Below are 17680 nucleotides of genomic sequence, written 5' to 3'. Positions count from 1 at the left end.
TTGAACCTATTGCACTGGCAACATTTACGGGAAAACCAGGTAGAGAGGTTCAGCAGGTGAAAGCACAGTCTGGGAAGCAGTCTGGGCCGGAGGCACAGAAATCACAGGAAACAAACAGGAGAGAGGGCTAGGTTGGCATGTCGGCAGAGTAAGAAAGGGAAAGCAGGAAGTCCTTGGAAAGTGATGTTTGGAGTCAGAGATGTGACTCTGGGGTTTATAGCTTTCGTGACTCTGTGGTTGATGACCTCATTATCTAGGTCAGGCAGGACCAGAGACTCACTCCAATTTATCTCAAGAAAATTGGAGTTTATTGAGAAAGTCAGGTGGACTGGAACCAGACTTGGAAACCTCAGGAAATGAGGCGGGTCCTGGGGTCTCTGTCCTCTCCACCCCTATTTCTTTCTGTAATCCTCTTCACTATTTCAATACCAACCAGGCTTATTATCTTTTTTTCCCCTAGGATTAACTAGTCCAAGATGCAAACCTGAAACTGCAAGCAAACAAATCCATGAGGATTCGAGTTTGATCCCTGGCCTTGCTCAGTGGGTTAAGGATCCGGCATTGCTATGAGCTGTGGTGTAGGTCACAGACGCGGTTCGGATCTGGCGTTGCTGTGGCTCTGGTGTAGGCCAGCAGCAACAGCTCTGACTAGACCCCTAGCCTGGGAACCTCCATGTGCCTTGGGTTTGGTCCTAAAAGATTTAAAAAAAGAAGAAGAAGAAAGAAAGAAACTGTAAGCAAAATGCTGTATATATGTTAATTTATATATTTCTCAGGGGAGAGAGTCCATAGCTTTCCTAAGCTTCTCAGAGTGACTAAGATACAAAAGAAGCTTCCAAACCTTGTCATCACCACTCTCTCTCTCTCCAGGGAGAGGCAAGCTTTGGCTTGCCTCAATCCCAACTCAGTCTCTTTTTTTCATTTCTATATTGACTGCAAACTATAAAATTCTTTTCATTGTCCTCAGTTCAGATCTTACAATTAGAAAATATGCTTGGTCCAGCCTTTTGCATGAGGCCAAAGGTGAAAGGACTGCTGCTTGAGTCAGGAGGAGCTAACGAGGCGGGGAGGTGACCACAGGATGGAAAGCAAGGCTGGGCAAGTTGGAGGTTAAGTAAAGGAGTTTCCCTTAGAAGCAAGAGGTTTAGACAGGAAGGATGGTAGAGGCATGGTCCAGGCAGCATGACCATTAGCCATTAAAGATAAAGAGATCCCTATCTAGCATATTGACCTTGGTGATCAACAGCCGACTGATTAAAATTACCCCCCAAAATAGGATTAACGGACTGATATTAAGCTGGAAAGAGATCGCTAATAGAATTCTACAAAACTTGTTCCTCACCTTATCTTTCAATGCTTTTTGTCAATAAAAGCATAGCAAACATGCATATCAAATTCCACAACGCTGGGGATAACATACAACATATTGGAAAACAGACCTCAGTCGCCAAAAGATCTTGGCAAGTCGGAATAATAAACCAGAGCAAAGATGATTAGATACGGTAGGACTGAATATAAAACGCTGTATTTAGACTTATTAAAATCAAACACACAACTCCAACATCAGGGAGAAGGGACCCTACTACAAGTGCATCTATACCTTCAAATAATTTCAAATCAACCTGAGCCACCAGTATAAGCTAATTTTTTCCAATGAGAAAGAAAGACAGACTTTGTATTAAGCTTTAAATGCTAAGGTCCAAGGGTGGTGGACTGTTCTTTATTGGTCAGATGGACTGGACATCTAAGGTCTGCTTGCTAGAACTTTTTGTTTTTTTTTTTTTTTTTTGGCCGCACCCAGCATGGCATGCAGAAACTCCCAGGCCAGGGATGGAACCCCATCACGGTGTACACAGTGTAAGAGAAAAAAATCCCGATAAAAAGGTAGACGGGAGACACCAGGATCATGATGACTAAGCAAAGTCCAGCCAACTGCCCCTAACCACCCCTCCCCCACGCATCCGCTTTTGTAAACTTGCTTGCCTGTCCTCACTCCGGTCCGTCCAGCCAAGCACAGCCGGAAGAACTAACCCATAAAAGCCTTGTGAAACCCATCCTCCAGGCTCAGACTCCAGAGAGCGATCTCCTATGAGCCTGCCGGGATAATAAACCTGAGTTCTCCAACTCTCCAACTGCTGGCTTGGTTTCTCACTGGGTAAAAAGGCTGCTGGAGCTGATACACTGCCACCACAGGGCTGCTGCGCCGCGTTGGTAACTACAGCAGCTGTAGCCAGAGCCACAGGAGTGACAACACTAGAACCTTAGCCTGCTGAGCCACCAGGGAACTCCAGATACATTTTTTATTTTATTAAGACTTTACTTCTTTAGAACCAATTTAGGATCTCAGCAAAATGGAGGGAAAGTTCAGAGATTTCCCATTAACTCATCGACCCCAACCCACCCCCGCCTCCGCATGCACAGCTCCCTAGTCCAACCTTGTCCACCAGGGTGGTACATTGGCTGCAGTGGATCGACCTCATGGACACGTCATAAGCACCCAAAATCCACTGTTTACCTTCGGGCGCACTCTTGGTGGTGTACTTCCTACGGCTTGAAAGCTACAGTAAATGCAAAATACTCTGGCCCCGAGGATGGCCTACCTGGTTTAGATTTGGATTTCTTTCTACGGATTTTTTTGTCTTAACGTTACTCACCCAGGCTGTACTTATTCTGGTCCATGAGCAAAGGACTCCCCGCCTTCGGCACGGACGCAGTTCTAATGGCTGACCTCCAGTTATCGCGAGAACTCCGAGAGTCCTGGACACACCCCTATCCTCGATGGTCTTAGGGTATGCGCTAGTCCTAACCGCCGACCTTCAGTTATCGCGAGAACTCCATGACTACTGGCTATACCCCTGCCCTTGATGATCTCACAGTTACAGCGCCCGACCTAATGGCTGACCTCCACTTATCGCGAGAACTCCGTGGCTCCGGGACACAGCCCTGCCCTTGGGGAGCTCACAGTTTTGCAGCAGTCCCACACTTAGAAACAGACTCCTACAAGTTGCAGTGAGCATCCAGGAGGGGTGACTGTTTCGCCTTCATGGTGTCAGCAACAGAAGGCACTGAGGGGCAAAGTCTCAAAGTTAGTGACTAGCGCTGTCGGGGCTCAGACTCCATATAATGATGCTAGGGGCACACCTGGCCTCCATCCACCTTTCCCACTTCCTCTCTGAGCTCGGCCCGCTAAAGTCCCAGAAATCAATTTTATTGATTTTTGCTCCCTTGGAATTCTCCCTTTTTGGAGTCCCATGTTGTGGCTCAGTGGTAACGCCTGGTATCCATGAGGATGCAGGTGCCATCCTTGGCGTTGTTAAGGAGCTGGCCTTGTTTTGAACTGTGGTGTAGGTCACAGAGGTGGTTCAGATCTTGTGTTGCTGTGGCTGTGGTGTAGGCTGGCAACTACAGCTCCGATTTAACCCCCTAGCCTTTGGAACTTCCTTATGCCGCAGTGCAGCCCAGGATGTTAAAAAAAAAAAAAGATTTCTCCCTTTTAATCACTCAGCCCCCACCTCCTTTATCCACAAGGCCACCACATCTCACCTTCACCCCTCCCTGCCTCCCCTCCTTCCCTCTCACCCAGAGTCAGCTCATGACTCATTCTGGCCCTGGCCCTTGTTGGAGTCAATGACCTCTGCTCAAAGGACACTTGGAGATAGAGATGAGTTTTGGTTACAGTTTGGAAAGGACCGGAATTTGTGGCCTTGATGGTGTGGCTTGCCAGACAAGCTTGTCACATAAATCTGAGTAACCCACACATCCTCAGTGAAAATCACCTTGCTTCCACATCCAGTTGTGAATGTCCAAAGACTGGTACATTTCTGTCCATGGGGATGAAGTTTAGTCACGTCAGAAGTTGGGTTAACTGCATATGTGGGAGCCATGTAACAAATGAAAAAAACAAAACAAAACCAGACAAAATCCTCCAGGGTCCCAAGCTTGTCAAGAAGGGACTGACATAAGAAGAAACGACAGCAGTGTCCATTCTGAACGTCCTGGTGGAGACGGTACAGTGGCAGCAGAAAGCAGAAGTGAGGCCCAGTCATGTTGTGGGTGAGGGGGCACCTAGATGGAGCCAGCGTGGCCACAGGAAGCAGAAAGGTTAAAAAGACCAAGTGTAACATCCAGCAGAGCCAAAGGCCCACTCCAGGTAAATAAGACTCTGGGGTGCCCCCCCACCCCACCCCCGCGGCAAGGAGATGGGGCAGGAGCGTCTGGTCTGAAGCAGAGCCAAGCCCAGGGCTCTCTCAGCCCAGGAGGCAGCAGACTGGACTTGCTGGGCAGAAGGTAGCAACCCTGCATAGTTATTATTCCTTTCCTCCAGCCTACCAGCAAGGCCAAGCGTACATTTTCGGGCTAATGATCTATCAGAATGCCAAACCAAACTTCATTTTCTGTTTGAAAGATTTTTCCATTTCTGGCCCTAACGAAAGGCTTGGCAATCACACCCGGAGCTCTTCTCACACACGGTCATGACGATTAACCGAAAGCAGCCATACGCCTCAGGGTAGCAGAGCCCCCATCCAACGTGCAAATGAGTCCCAAGGCAGGCTGAGGAGTCAGCAGAGGGGCACATCTGTTCGTTTTCCCTTCCAAAATAATCGCAGCTCTTAAGCTCCCGTCCACGCTTGCCAGGAAAGCGCTGCCCCGGTGCTGGCTGTTGCCAGCAGTGACCGCACATGACTCCCAGAGCAGCAATCCAGGGGGACCCCCCTACGCCCAACAATAGTTACATACATTGAGCCCTAATGCATTTCAGACTTCTGTGGCTTGTGTGTACTTCAATAAAAATTACAGCCCACTCTTGGAAAGCATAATGAAAACTTGGGCTTTTTTAAGGGCTCTAACTATTTAATTGGTACAATAACATCTATCCCTGAAACTTACACCACTGCCCACCAAGTCACAGAGGGGACACAGGTTATACAGTGACTGGCTCAGCCAGGGGGTGACGTCACGCACGCCTCTCTAGGCCCTTTAGCTCCTCCCCAGCACGAAACCCAGGTTTTTTCCCTTTGCAAACTCTCTTGTCCAACATACCATCCACATTATGGTTGTCAGTCAATCAGAAAGTCTACTAAAATAGGGGGATCGGGAAAAAAAAAATGATAGGCATAAGCAAAGTTTTACTTTAACCTAAAAGCAAACGTACATTAATTGGCCAGATTATCCTGGAGCCGACGTGTCTGACTTCTCTCTGACCACGTTCAACTAGGAAAGAAAGAGAAACCTTACACAATATGCTCACAAATCTAAATGCCTCGACTAATCAAAATAGTTCTGGCTTAGAAGTCACCTGAGGGATTAGCTCATTCAACGTCTTTAATGGAATTGAAAGTGATGTAACATTTTTATCATTTTACAGATAAATAAAATGAAGTCAGACCAAGGACTTGGCCAGCCTGAGCAAGCTGTATCTTAAGTGCCTCTGAAAAGGGATATGCATGAAAAATGACCCTCTGCTCCCTAAAACCCTAGAAAGATTCAGGAAGTGGAGGCTCTGCGTGTCACTGAAGACAGGAGACTGAAAACAAGAGGATTGATTGTTTTCAGCCGTGCAAGAGGCACGATCTCCTAGGCTGCTTCATCAGCTGACCCAGCCAGGCAACTGGTCCCCATCCCCAGGCGCCAGGCGGTACAGGGGGCTTATCTGGAGGATGAAATAATGTGAGAGCCTCTAGAATCAAGACCACCAGCTACACTGGAGGATGGGGGTTGGGACCCTACTGCCATCAGGGCAGGGAGCGCAAGTCCACCTGAAGGAACCCAACTGGCCTCTCAGCCCAAGAAGGCTGGCAGCCATGCAGTTACCCTCAGACAGGCCACTGGCGTGTGACAAGAGGGCAGGGTGTGTGCAAAGGCCCAGGGGCTGAGCCAGTGCTGCAGGCCTTTGGGTAGGATGAGCCGTGAGCCATGAGCCCAATGAGGTGGGCAAGGCCAAAACAGGGACCTTGAATTTTACCTCCTAGGCTAGAAGGAGTTGTTGCAGAGAGTTTTAAATAACCAAATGACATGATCACATCAACATTCTAACTGGATCATTCTGGCAGCAGAATGGGCTCTAAATGGTTAAGGAGGTAAAAGTGGGATCACGTGCTTGGGGGTTTAGGTGATGTCAAGTCCAGGAGGAAAGCGTTACAGGAGGAGGAAGAGCAGGTTGAGATGGGAAAGAATACACGGGAAAAGGAGTCAGAGGCCTCTGGCCGGCCGCTTATTCCACATGGCAGGACTCCGAGCTCACAGGGTCGCCCCTTAAACTTGCTAGTTAACAGCCCCGGGAAAGACCTGAGATACTGCACGTCAAGGAATATTACAACTCGAACAGGGCGGTTGCTGTGATATTTTCACCCACTTGCCCATCTCTCGCCAGGGCAGGAAATGTCATTTAATTTGGGGTTTGCCAGGAAATACACCAGTGTGTAGTAGAGCCGTGGAATAGAGGTCAGTTTCACAATTATGAAATAGCTAGCTTTTCCAGAAGCACCAGAAGTCTTTGGGCCATATTTTTCAAAGGCAGCTACTGAAACGATACCCACATAGCCTGTGGCTGCTGGGGACGCCAGTGATGATGACGTGTGGGGGGGAGGGGCTCCGGGTACCCAGCTGAGTACATGCAATGAGCTGGGCAGCTCGAGAGAGGAAGTGAAGGTTCCTCTACAATCATGAGCAGCAAGGATTGGGCATCAAATTATACCTGCGCATCTACCAAGACGCTCAGTGTGTCCTCCCACGGCCTGGATGGTTCTGGAACCGTCCACAATCTGTACAGAATTGATGCTACCCCCAAGAGAACCAATTCTACCTCACTGCAGCTTGGCACTCAGGATGGCTTTAGCTGTGACCAAACAAATGACAAAATCTGAATGCCATTCTGGGCTCAAAGAGTTACCACCTAGAGGAAGAATTCAACAACTCATTTTCAGTTTGGAGGCTGACGATAAATGCCAGCTTCTATCATCAGCAGGTCACCAAAAACAGCCTTGCCTCTGATTCAGACCATGTCCGAAGACAGCTTGGACCCAGGAGAGGCAACTGCCATGGTATGCAAAACTTAAAGGGACACCAGAAAAAACAAAACAAAAACTCAGTAATCAAGATAAATAATCTTCGTGCAATATTTAAAAATTTTAAATTATTGTAAAAAAAATCCCTGATGAACATACTATCAAAAGTTTATAAAGGTGTGCCCATACTGGAGTCTGAGGCAAAAGCAAAAAAAAAAAAAAAAACTCAAGTCAATTCAATTATTTATTTAAATTTTTTTTTTTTTTTGTCTTTTTTTTGTTGTTGTTGTTATTGTTGCTATTTCTTGGGCCGCTCCTGCGGCATATGGAGATTCCCAGGCTAGGGGTCCAATCGGAGCTGTAGCCACCGGCCTACGCAAGAGCCACAGCAACGCGGGATCCGAGCCGCGTCTGCAACCTACACCACAGCTCACGGCAACGCCGGATCGTCAACCCACTGAGCAAGGGCAGGGACTGAACCCGCAACCTCATGGTTCCTAGTCGGATTCGTTAACCACTGCGCCACGACGGGAACTCCTATTTATTTAAATTTTTGACATGTTGCTCATGGTGGGATTTTTTGACATTCATTTTTTTCTAAAATATATGACATTAAAACATTTTCAGAAGACCTAAACAGACAGTTCTCCAAAGAAGACATACAGACGGCCAAAAAATACATGAAAAGATGTTCAACATCACTCATTATTAGAGAAATGCAAATCGAAACCACTGTGAGGTACCACCTTACACCAGTCAGAATGGCCATCATCCAAAAGTCTACCAACAATAAGTGCTGGAGAGGGTGTGGAGAAAAAGGAACCCTAGTACACTGGTGGTGGGATTGTCAATTGGTGCAACCACTGTGGAAAGCAGTATGGAGACTCCTCAGAAAACTAAACATAGAACTACCATTGGATCCAGCAATCCCACTCCTGGGCATCTATCCAGAGAAAACCACGACTCACAAAGACACATGTACTCTGATGTTCACTGCAGCACTATTTTCAATAGTCAAGACATGGAAACACCCTAAATGTCCATTGACAGAGGAGTGGATCAAGAGGATGTGGTACATACACACAATGGAATATCACTCAGCCATTAAAAAGAACGAAATACCAGCATTCTTAGCAACATGGATGGACCTAGAAACTATCATGCTAAGTGAAGTCAGCCATACAATGAGACACCAACATCAAATGCCATCACTTACATGTGGAATCTGCAAAAAGGACAGACGGAACTTCTTTGCAGAACAGATGCTGACCCACAGAAGTTGAAACACTTATGGTCTCCGGAGGAGACAGTTTGGGGGGTGGGGGGATGTGCTTGGGCTGTGGGATGGAAATCCGGTGAAGTCAGATTGTTATGATCATTATACAACTACAGATGTGATAAATTCATTTAAGTAATTTAAAAAATAAAGTAAAAAAATAAATAAATAAAATAAAATAAAATAAAACATTTTGAGGAGTTCCCGTTGTGGCTTAGTGGGTTAAGAACCTGATGTAGTCTCCATGAGGATGCAGGTTCAATCCCCAGCCTCACTCAGTGGGTGAAGATGCGGCTCGGATCCGACTTTGCTGTGGTTGTGGTGTAGGCTGGTCACTGCAGCTCCAATTTGACCCCAGCCCAGGAATTTCCATATGCCTCGGGTGCAGTAGTAAAAAGAAGAAAAAAATCCATTTTGACTACCGACTTTTTGGTTAACCCCCTTACCTCTCACACCAGAGGCAAACACAGCCTGGCTGTTGTGTGGTCAGAAATTTGTTTTTTACACATTTTCTCTCACAGCACCCTATCCCTACACACACACACACACACACTCACACACACACACACACACACACACACACACACACACACACACAATGGCAGGGAGAAAGTAAAAGCTGCTCTTTGGACACATAGGCAGACATCCTGTTCATTGGCAGAGGTGACAGAGGGCATTCTTAAAAGAACTGCTCTCATTTACCTTTTTAAGAGTGTCCCCGTTCACCTTTAAACGCACACCTGAGATGGGCCTCGCTAACAGAGCTGAACCTTGGGTCGTGCTCACACACGAGAAGGAGGAAGATCAATTTCAGTCCCCAAAGGACAGAGTGGCTGGCGCGGGAGGTCAGTCAAGGCCAGCGCAGCTCCACGGGCCTGGAATAGGATCCCTGTCCGCAGTGCTTCGCTGCACACCGGCTGGAGCAGGAAGGAAGCCTGGAGACTCTGCTGCTGGCCTGGAAGGAGAAGGACGGGCCTTGTTCAAGCTGCGGGAGAAAGACTTTCGACAGCAGCTGGAGAGGCCGAGGCCAGCGTGCACCCCGGAGTCGCAGAGTCGTGTTTGCACCTAACACTGTAGAGAAATTGGCCAAGACCAGCTCAACCAACTGAAAATATTACTGCTGTAATTCTGTCAAGGTCACTTGTCAGGCTGGGTTATCTACTCCCCAAGGGCTCGCTGCACAGATCGGCCTTAGTGAAGGGCTCTAACCCGCGCCTCCATCTCAGGGAAACCTCCAGGGTTGGGCGGCCCTATGACTCCTGTTCTTTCCACATGGCGATCGGATTCAGGCCATCCGGGGTCCACAGCGGGCGCCACAGAGCCTGGAACCCGCGCCAGTGATCATGGCAGCCCTGAGCCCTTCCAGATGCAAAACGGACTGGTGCCATTTCTGCCACCTCAGAGATTATTACAAGGTTGCCATTATTTGAGTGCTGAGGGGGGTTGACCCAAGGCAGCCAGGCTTCTCCTCTAGAAGGTGTGTGAGCACCGTGTCCCCGCTCCCAGGAGCACACACCTTTGCCCCTGGGAGAACAGGGTTTGGTGGGACGAGCTGGGCACAGAAGTCAGACCAGCAGACCACAGCTGCGGGGCCTGGGGACATTATTTACCCTCTCAGAGGTGCAGTGGGAAGAGCTAACGCCTGGAAAGCGCCTGGCTCAGATCGCTGCTCCTCACGCGTGTCCTGCGCGCCTTTCCCAGCACAGACTCACCACCTAGGATCTCTTTTGTCCCCGCTTTTTTTTTTTAGCTGCCCCCAGGGCAGGCAGAGGTCCCCAGGCCGGGGCTCAAACACAATCTTATTCCCCAGCAGTGACCTTAACCACGAGGCCACCAGGGAACTCCCTCACCACCTCTTAACTGGTCCTTTTTAGGCCAGGATCTCAGGGCTACTTTTGTTTACTGTCATCATGTACAAGGCTTGGCCTGGCCCTCTCTTTACCAAGCTTTTGGCACTGGGGAGGGTGGGACTGGATTTTCAGGAAGAAAAAGCAGCCAGATCAGAGCATCACATGCTCATCAGCATGATATTAGGCAGGGAGGCAGGAGCAGAAAGAACAAAGTCATATCCCTTCCACTGCTTCTCCCCTTGGGCTCCTGGCTAGACCCAAGGAACCAAGAAAGCCAGCCCAGCGGGCCACAGCCCCGCCACTCGGCTGTGATGCTGAGCTAAGTCATGAGAGAGACACAGGCGCTGAGGCTGAAGGAGACGGCTGGGCATCCTAGAGGGACTGTGGGAGCTGTGGATGTAACACTGCCCCCGGCTAGTGTGATGGGGAGGGAACTCTAGAGCCAAAGCATAAAATGCAGAGAACTTTCATTTAAGCTACAAATTCAGGACTCATGTGCTGCCAGTGAGGAAGATGATTGGAAATTACGAATGCCCTCCCAAATCTCAGATATAAGACTGCCAATCTCAGGAGGCCGCCTGGGAGAAATTATTGGGAAACTTTCAGTCTGATGGGTCAGGCCTTTCTGGGGTTAAGAGCTGCAAAATGAGAAAGTCGGCTCCAACCTGGGAGGCCCATGCGGGTGAGGCCCATGCGGGTGAGGCCCATGCAGAGACGGCTGAAGTGTGTTAAAGGAAAAATCGAGCCACTTGTTAGAGACACTAAGGCTGCTACAATGGGGCTTACTTCTGACTCTAACAAGGACAGTGGGGACTGGTAGTGACAGAGCAGGTGGGGGTGAATGGATGGAAAATTACTAAGTGGGGGCATGGGGGAGTTTTCACTAACCTGATTTTACGGGGTTCTTGCTCAAGTTAGATTCTACGAGAATGACGAAGGAAGCCCAAGTTCAGGCCTTCCCCAGTCGAGGGTCCCAGGAGGCTGATTCAAGTTGGGTCAAAGGAGAAAGTCTTTGTCAAGTGCCTGGGCCCTGCTGGGGGTTTTGGCTAATGGCAGGGGAGCAAGAGACGGTTTTGAACAGCACTCGGGGGTGGAAAGTGCCCCGATTCTAGGAACTGAAATGATGTTTCAATTAGCTAACTTCTTTTTTTTTTGTCTTTTTGTTGTTATTGTTGTTGTTGTTGCTATTTCTTGGGCCGCTCCCGCGGCATATGGAGGTTCCCAGGCTAGGGGTTGAATCGGAGCTGTAGCCACCGGCCTACGCCAGAGCCACAGCAACGCGGGATCCGAGCCGCGTCTGCAACCTACACCACAGCTCATGGCAACGCCGGATCCTTAACCCACTGAGCAAGGGCAGGGACCGAACCCGCAACCTCATGGTTCCTATTCAGATTCGTTAACCACTGCGCCACAACGGGAACTCCTCAATTAGCTAACTTCTTATTGAGGAGATTTTATTGGCAAGAGAGGCCTTTCCAATGCTCATGGGCCCAGTGGCAGCAGAAGCAGCAAGAGCAGCCATCAGCCATCTTTGACCTAAGTCACAGGTATAGCAAATGCAGTTGCGGGACCAGTCCACCAGGTGGCAGAGAAAGAGCGACGTGGCCACCCAAGAGGTGATGGTGGCGGAGAGCAAAGGTGAGCCACTCAGGACCCACAGGGGTTGGATCTGGGTTTGTTAGCAACACATTTGGTGAGGGGCCTCCACATCAAAGATATTTTTATTTTTATCAAGGCCGTCACCCATGCTTTTGGCTATGTAGAGCTTGGGGAAATAAGAAGTGATACTCAGAGTTCCCGTCGTGGCTCAGCGGTCATGAATCTGACCAGTATCCATAAAGATGCGGGTTCAATCCCTGGCCTTGCTCAGTGGGTTAAAGATCCGGCGTTGCCGTGAGCTATGGTGTATGTCACAGACGTGGCTTGGATCCTGCGTTGCTGTGGCTGTGGTGTAGGCCATCAGCTACGGCTCTGATTCAACCTCTAGCCTGGGAACCTCCGTGTGCCACATGTTCGGCCCTAAAAAGCCAAAAAGAAGAAGACGAAGAGGAGGAGGGGGAGGAGGAGGATGAATACTCAAAACTTGTTAGCCTTTGTGAGAAAATGAAAAGATGATGATGAGTCATTTGGCCAAAACTGTGTCTGTTTGGATAAAGAGCATTGATGCATTTACCTGGGGTTCAGAGATCACTATTAGAGAAGACGAGGGTGCTGGCTGCTCCTCGGCCCCGTCTGATGGAGCAACTTCTGCTTCCTTTCTCTGCTGGGCTCCCAGCCTTTGAAAAGGATTCTACTGACAGCTGGAGCTGCCTCCAGGGGCTTCCCATCTCCAGTTCCCTGGGTGTGGTCTCTGCCTCCGAGAACAAAGGCAGGCAAGGAAGCAGCTCCATTGCCCATGGCAGCTGGCTATGGGCAGTCTGTCACTCCCCCAGCCCCGGGGGCAGGGGGGCAGGTCTAGAGGGAGGAAAGGAGACTCCTGGGAGCAGGCCTACCCTGAGGCCAAGTGGAGAAAGAAGCAACTTCTGCTTGAACTACAGTCCAAAGGCAGACTCAGCTCTGCAGGATCTTCCAAGTGGGTCACCTCCCCCAGCCTCTCCCTTGGTCCTCTGTCCAGCTTGCCTTTCCCACCTTATCCCCTCTCCACAGGAAGAAAAGGTATTTATTGAACAGAAGCAAATGCTACTGATAATACTCTCCATACTATAGAGCAGGCTTTGAAACAGCTATAAACTCATTTATTTCTCACAGTAAGGTTATGGCAATATCATTACACGTGCTTAGCAGGTGAGTAAATTAAGGCAGCGAGAGGTCAGGTGACTTCCCTAATGCCATAGAGCTAGGAAATGACAGAGCCTGGAATTCAGTTCACATCTGTCTGACTCCAAAGACCATTTTCTTTTCAGAACTGGATGTAGCCTTCTATGATTGTATTGTTTTATGTGTCTCACCCCTCTGAGGACTGCCTGCATTTTTTTAAAAGGGGAGAGTCAAGGGGCAAGACCGAAGATGAATACAGCAGATCGCCTCCTGCTCCAAATATCTGCAACCTCACCCACGAAAGATCAGTTTTCCCAGAGTTTAGATCTTAGATTTATATTTTTCTTATTTGCAGGTTATTTTTGCCCTTCGCTACCCCGGATCTGGCTTCTGGATGCACTCCTTGATTTTCTATGTCATTAAAAGGATTAAGAAATGGGAGGTGGGAAATGAATTTTCACAATTGTAATTCAACACCTTCCAACAGGGCTGACCCGCCAAAACATCTAAGCAGCTGAGAACAATCACAAGTGCCCCCTCGGGGGACCGCAGTGACGTCACTGTCACTGCCATTACGATGCGCTCACCCTGTCTCATGTCCATCATCACAGCCCGATCTCTCCAGGAGGCCTTCCTTCCTTTATTCCAATGGTGGGAAATGTTTTTAAATAAATAACTGTTTTAAAGATCCTGCATTTGGAAACTCCCAAAATTTAGACTATTGTATTGATTTCCTAGGGCTACTGTCAAACAGTCCCCCAAACTGGGTCGCTTAAGACCTCAGACATTTATTCTCTCACGGTTCTGGAAGCCCAAAGTTTGAAATTAAGGTTTCAGCAGGGCTGAGCTCCCTGCCAAGCCTCCAGGAAAGACTCCTTCCTTGCCTCCTCCAGCTTCGGGGGTCACCCGAAATCCTGGTCATTCCTTGGCATGAGAACACCACACCCCAATCACTGCCTCCCTCTTCCCCCAGCTTCTCGTCTGTGTCTGTGCCCACGCTGCCCTTTTCTCATGGACCCAGTCATCGGATTCAGGGCCCACTCCAACCCAGTATGTCCTCATCTTCACTTGGTTACATCTACAAGGACCCTGTTTCCAAAGACCACAGGCACGGGCACCAAGGTTAGGCTCTCAAGACAGCTTTTCAGAGAGAAGGCAATGATGCCGCTTGCAGTAAATGTGGATGGTCCTGGAGACCATCCCAGTAAGGGAAGTAAGTCAGACCGAGAAAGACAAATACCATATGACACCCGCTTAATGTGGGATCTAAATATGAACACATCTAGGAAACAGAAATGGAACTCAGACGTAGAGGACAGACGTACGGTTGTCAAGGGGGGAGGTGGTGGTGGGGAGCAGGGGGTGGGGGTTTAGGGTTAGTAGATGCAAACTATTACACACAGAATGGATAAACAAGGTCCTACTGTACAGCACGGGGAACTAGGTTCAACATCCTATGTTAAAACATAATGGAAAAAATGCGAAAAAGTCAGAGTTCCCTGGTGGATCAGAGGGTTAAGGATCCAGCACTTTCACTGCTATAGCTCCGGTTACTGCTGTGGCGTCGCTGTGGGTTCAACCCCTGGCCTGAGAACTTGTGCATGCCAAAAAAAAAAAAAAAGAATGTGCGTGTGCGTGTGTGTGTGTATGTGTGTGTAACTGACTCACTTTGCTGTACAGCAGAAATTAATACAATATTGTAAATCCACTACACTTCAATAAAATAATTTTTCCTTTTTTTGCTCTTTAGGGCCACACCAGAGGCATATAGAATTTCCAAGGCTAGGAGTCGAATCCATGCTACAGCTGCCGGCCTATACCATGACCACAGCGATGCAGGTTCTGAGCCACATCTGCGACCTACACCACAGCTCGTGGCAACGCTGGATCCTTAAGCCCCTAAGCAAGGCCAGGGATCGAACCCACATCCTCATGGATCCTAATCAGGTTCGTTAACCGCTGAGCCCTGAAAGGAACTCCCAAATAAATCTTTTTTTAAGACATCTTTTCAGGGGACACAATTCAAGCCACAACTACCTTTCCCCAAATGCAAGACAGACATCGATAATCGATCATGGGATTTTTTTCTGAGTACACATCACAACCCTTCTCCGAGCAGCTGTCCCGGCTACACGTCCAAGCAATCAGAGCCAGCACCTTGGGTAAAACCGACTTGCCACCAGGAGTTCCACTGAAGGGACGTGTCTGTAATAAAGGCAGTAGCGGTGATGAGCTTGTGGGGGAGATGGTGCCAGCGCCCCTCAAGCTCAGTGCAGCTAGCCTCATGTACCAGGTAGGCCCTGCAGAGGAGTCATTCTAGACAGCTCTGCTGCCAGACATCTCTTTCTTGGCCCAGCATGTACAGTGACGCATGGCCATCACCTTAGAGTCACCGAGGAAAAGGTCCCGCTGCTTTTTCTGAGTCTGCAGTCCTCAGGCACCGTAGCCTGGCCTGGTTCCAACGTCACGCCATGCACTCATTTCTCTTCCCTCTGCCCCCTGCAAATTGGAAATAGTGATACACAGACATCTCACAGGGCTGTGGGGCAATTTAATTAATGTTTATAAAGCACTCTGAGGTCCTCCGACCAAAACTGCTGTGTAAGTACAAAATTATTATTAGTTCTCAGCCCCCTGTCCCTTGGCTTCTGACATGCGCTTTTGTTGTTTCTAAAGCAGAGTCCTTTACGGGCTGTCCAGCTGGCTCTTTGGGGCACAGAGGCAAGTACATACACATTTGCAGAGTTTTGTTCCCTTTGAAAAAAGCATTCCAACTCTGTGGGATGTCTCAAAGCTTTTCAACATCTGAATTTCTCCCTACTTGTCTCTACTGAGAACTGTAATCTACAAGAGGAGATTGTCAACAGGCTACTTTGGAAAAGAGTGAGGGGGGCAAATGGTCAATTTGAAGCAATGGCCCCTCTTATAATGAAGAATAAAACAATATCTCCATCTCATGCTGAATCTAAATGAATCACCAAGTGAGGTCTGTCTCCCTTGCCCAGAGGGATGCTGTGCGTGTTTATGCATTGAGAGGAGAGAAGAATAGAAGGTTTGCTTTCAGTGCCCAAGTTTTGCCTCTTTCCTTCACCCTAACCTCTCAGGAACCATGGAAACAAATACGGGCCGCCTAGATGATGGTTTCCTGCCAGTGTGTGTCACCTAACTGTGCACTTGCCTGGCATCCCGTGGGGAGAATGAAATACAGCAGCAGAAAAGAAGAAAGATATGTCTGCAAGTGAAATGCCTTGTCCCCCAGAGACAGAATGGGGGCGCGGGGAATCCATCAAGCTCTGGGGCAACAAACACTATCACCAGGCCCCATTTTCCTTCTCTCTAAAGTGCATTCCTACCCATCCCCAGAAACCCACACTCAACCCACCAGGATCCCTTCAAGGTATCTTAATGCTTGGTTAGCAGAATCTGTTTGTCTACTGCTGGAAGATTTTCTTTTTAAAAATCACTAAGGAGCAATTATGTAACATGTAATCCGTTGGACAAAAGCATAAAGAGACAGCAATGAAAGAAGCCAATGTGTTGCTCTGTCATTGTAAACACGGAAACAAATCAACCAAAAGAGCACAGATGATGCCCCTCCCACACTTCCTGTGTCAGCCCATCGCTGATCAAATATGATATCCAATTATCTAAGGAGAAAACCAGGAACATTCTGCGAGGATAGGACACGAGGAAGGGCTGGGAGTAAGGACAGATAAAACCAGTTTTAACCACGTAACATCTCTGACTGCAGGAGCACCAAGCCCTGTCAGCTCTCAAGATGGCTGGGATGCATGGAAACCTTTCCCATGACCTAAGATGATTAAGGGCTGTCCGTTATGTAGGGGTCAAGATGGAAGGGGTTGTTTCTCTCCATCCCATTACTTAAAAAGAGGGAAGGAAAACAAAGTAAAAAAGAATTAGGTAGATAGATGGACAGATAATTCAGTATAGATACATAGATATCAGCCAACAGCTAGAAGCATAAGAAAACCCAAGAGCGAACATTGAAAAGTCAGTATGTAGAAACCAGCTTGTTCCAACCCCTGCTTTTGCTTCCATTGAAGCTCTGCTTCTTTGGGCTTCCACCAGCCTCCTGGATGGGCTTCCTGCCTCCCATCTTCTCCAGCTCCTTCACTTCATCCTTCCCTTTGTTTTCCTGATTATTGTCCTAGAAATGGATCTAATGATATGGCTTCCCAACGCAGAATCCTCCCCTGCTGCCCTACTGTGTAAATTCTCTACTCTAACTTGTCCATCGTCCACAAACACCTCCTTCCAACTGGGCCTAGGCTGCGGTGTCTGTGCCCACGAAACTCTCATGCAATCCTCTGTTCAAGTGCACGCTCTCCCTTTTGGCCTGAGATTGTGCCTCTGCCATCTGTACCACCCCTGATCATGACTGCCAGTCAAAACCCTGCTTCTCTTTCAGGTCCAAGTTCAAATGGAATTAGTGCTATAAATCCTTCTCAGGTACTCCCAGAAGAACGTGGGTAATACCCACCCCTGTCTGTTTGCTGTGTTTGCACTCTTCTTTGTGTAATTCCTAATGTTAAGTAAAACGAGTAGCCGTGCATAGAGCTCTGAGTCATTTCTGGCTCCCACTAAATGATAAACTCCTTGACAGGAAAGCCTGGGTCTTGCTTTTTGGAGTATTACACGGAGTATCACTACAACAGTATTTTGTCCAGATACCTGCTCATCAAATATCCTTTATGTTTAGTTTCACCCATTCCACACACACACAGACACTGCAAAAAGGCAGGTGGCAGAATTTTAATTTCTTAGGCAATTTA

At 48.4% G+C, this 17680-nt stretch overlaps 1 long non-coding RNA gene across 1 annotated transcript in view; it reads right to left on the bottom strand.

Moving 5' to 3' along the window:
- Positions 1-3431, bottom strand: part of LOC106507125 — a 267777-nt gene extending 264346 nt beyond the window's left edge. Inside the window, exon 1 of the long non-coding RNA XR_002346312.1 lies at positions 2655-3431. This is a non-coding gene — a long non-coding RNA (uncharacterized LOC106507125). The remainder of the gene's footprint in view (positions 1-2654) is intronic.

Source organism: Sus scrofa, chromosome 7 (assembly GCF_000003025.6).
Source record: "Sus scrofa isolate TJ Tabasco breed Duroc chromosome 7, Sscrofa11.1, whole genome shotgun sequence".
In the NCBI taxonomy this organism is placed as follows: Eukaryota; Metazoa; Chordata; class Mammalia; order Artiodactyla; family Suidae; genus Sus; species Sus scrofa.
Note: the sequence above shows the minus strand (reverse complement) of the source record. Positions and strands in the feature narration are given on the sequence as shown.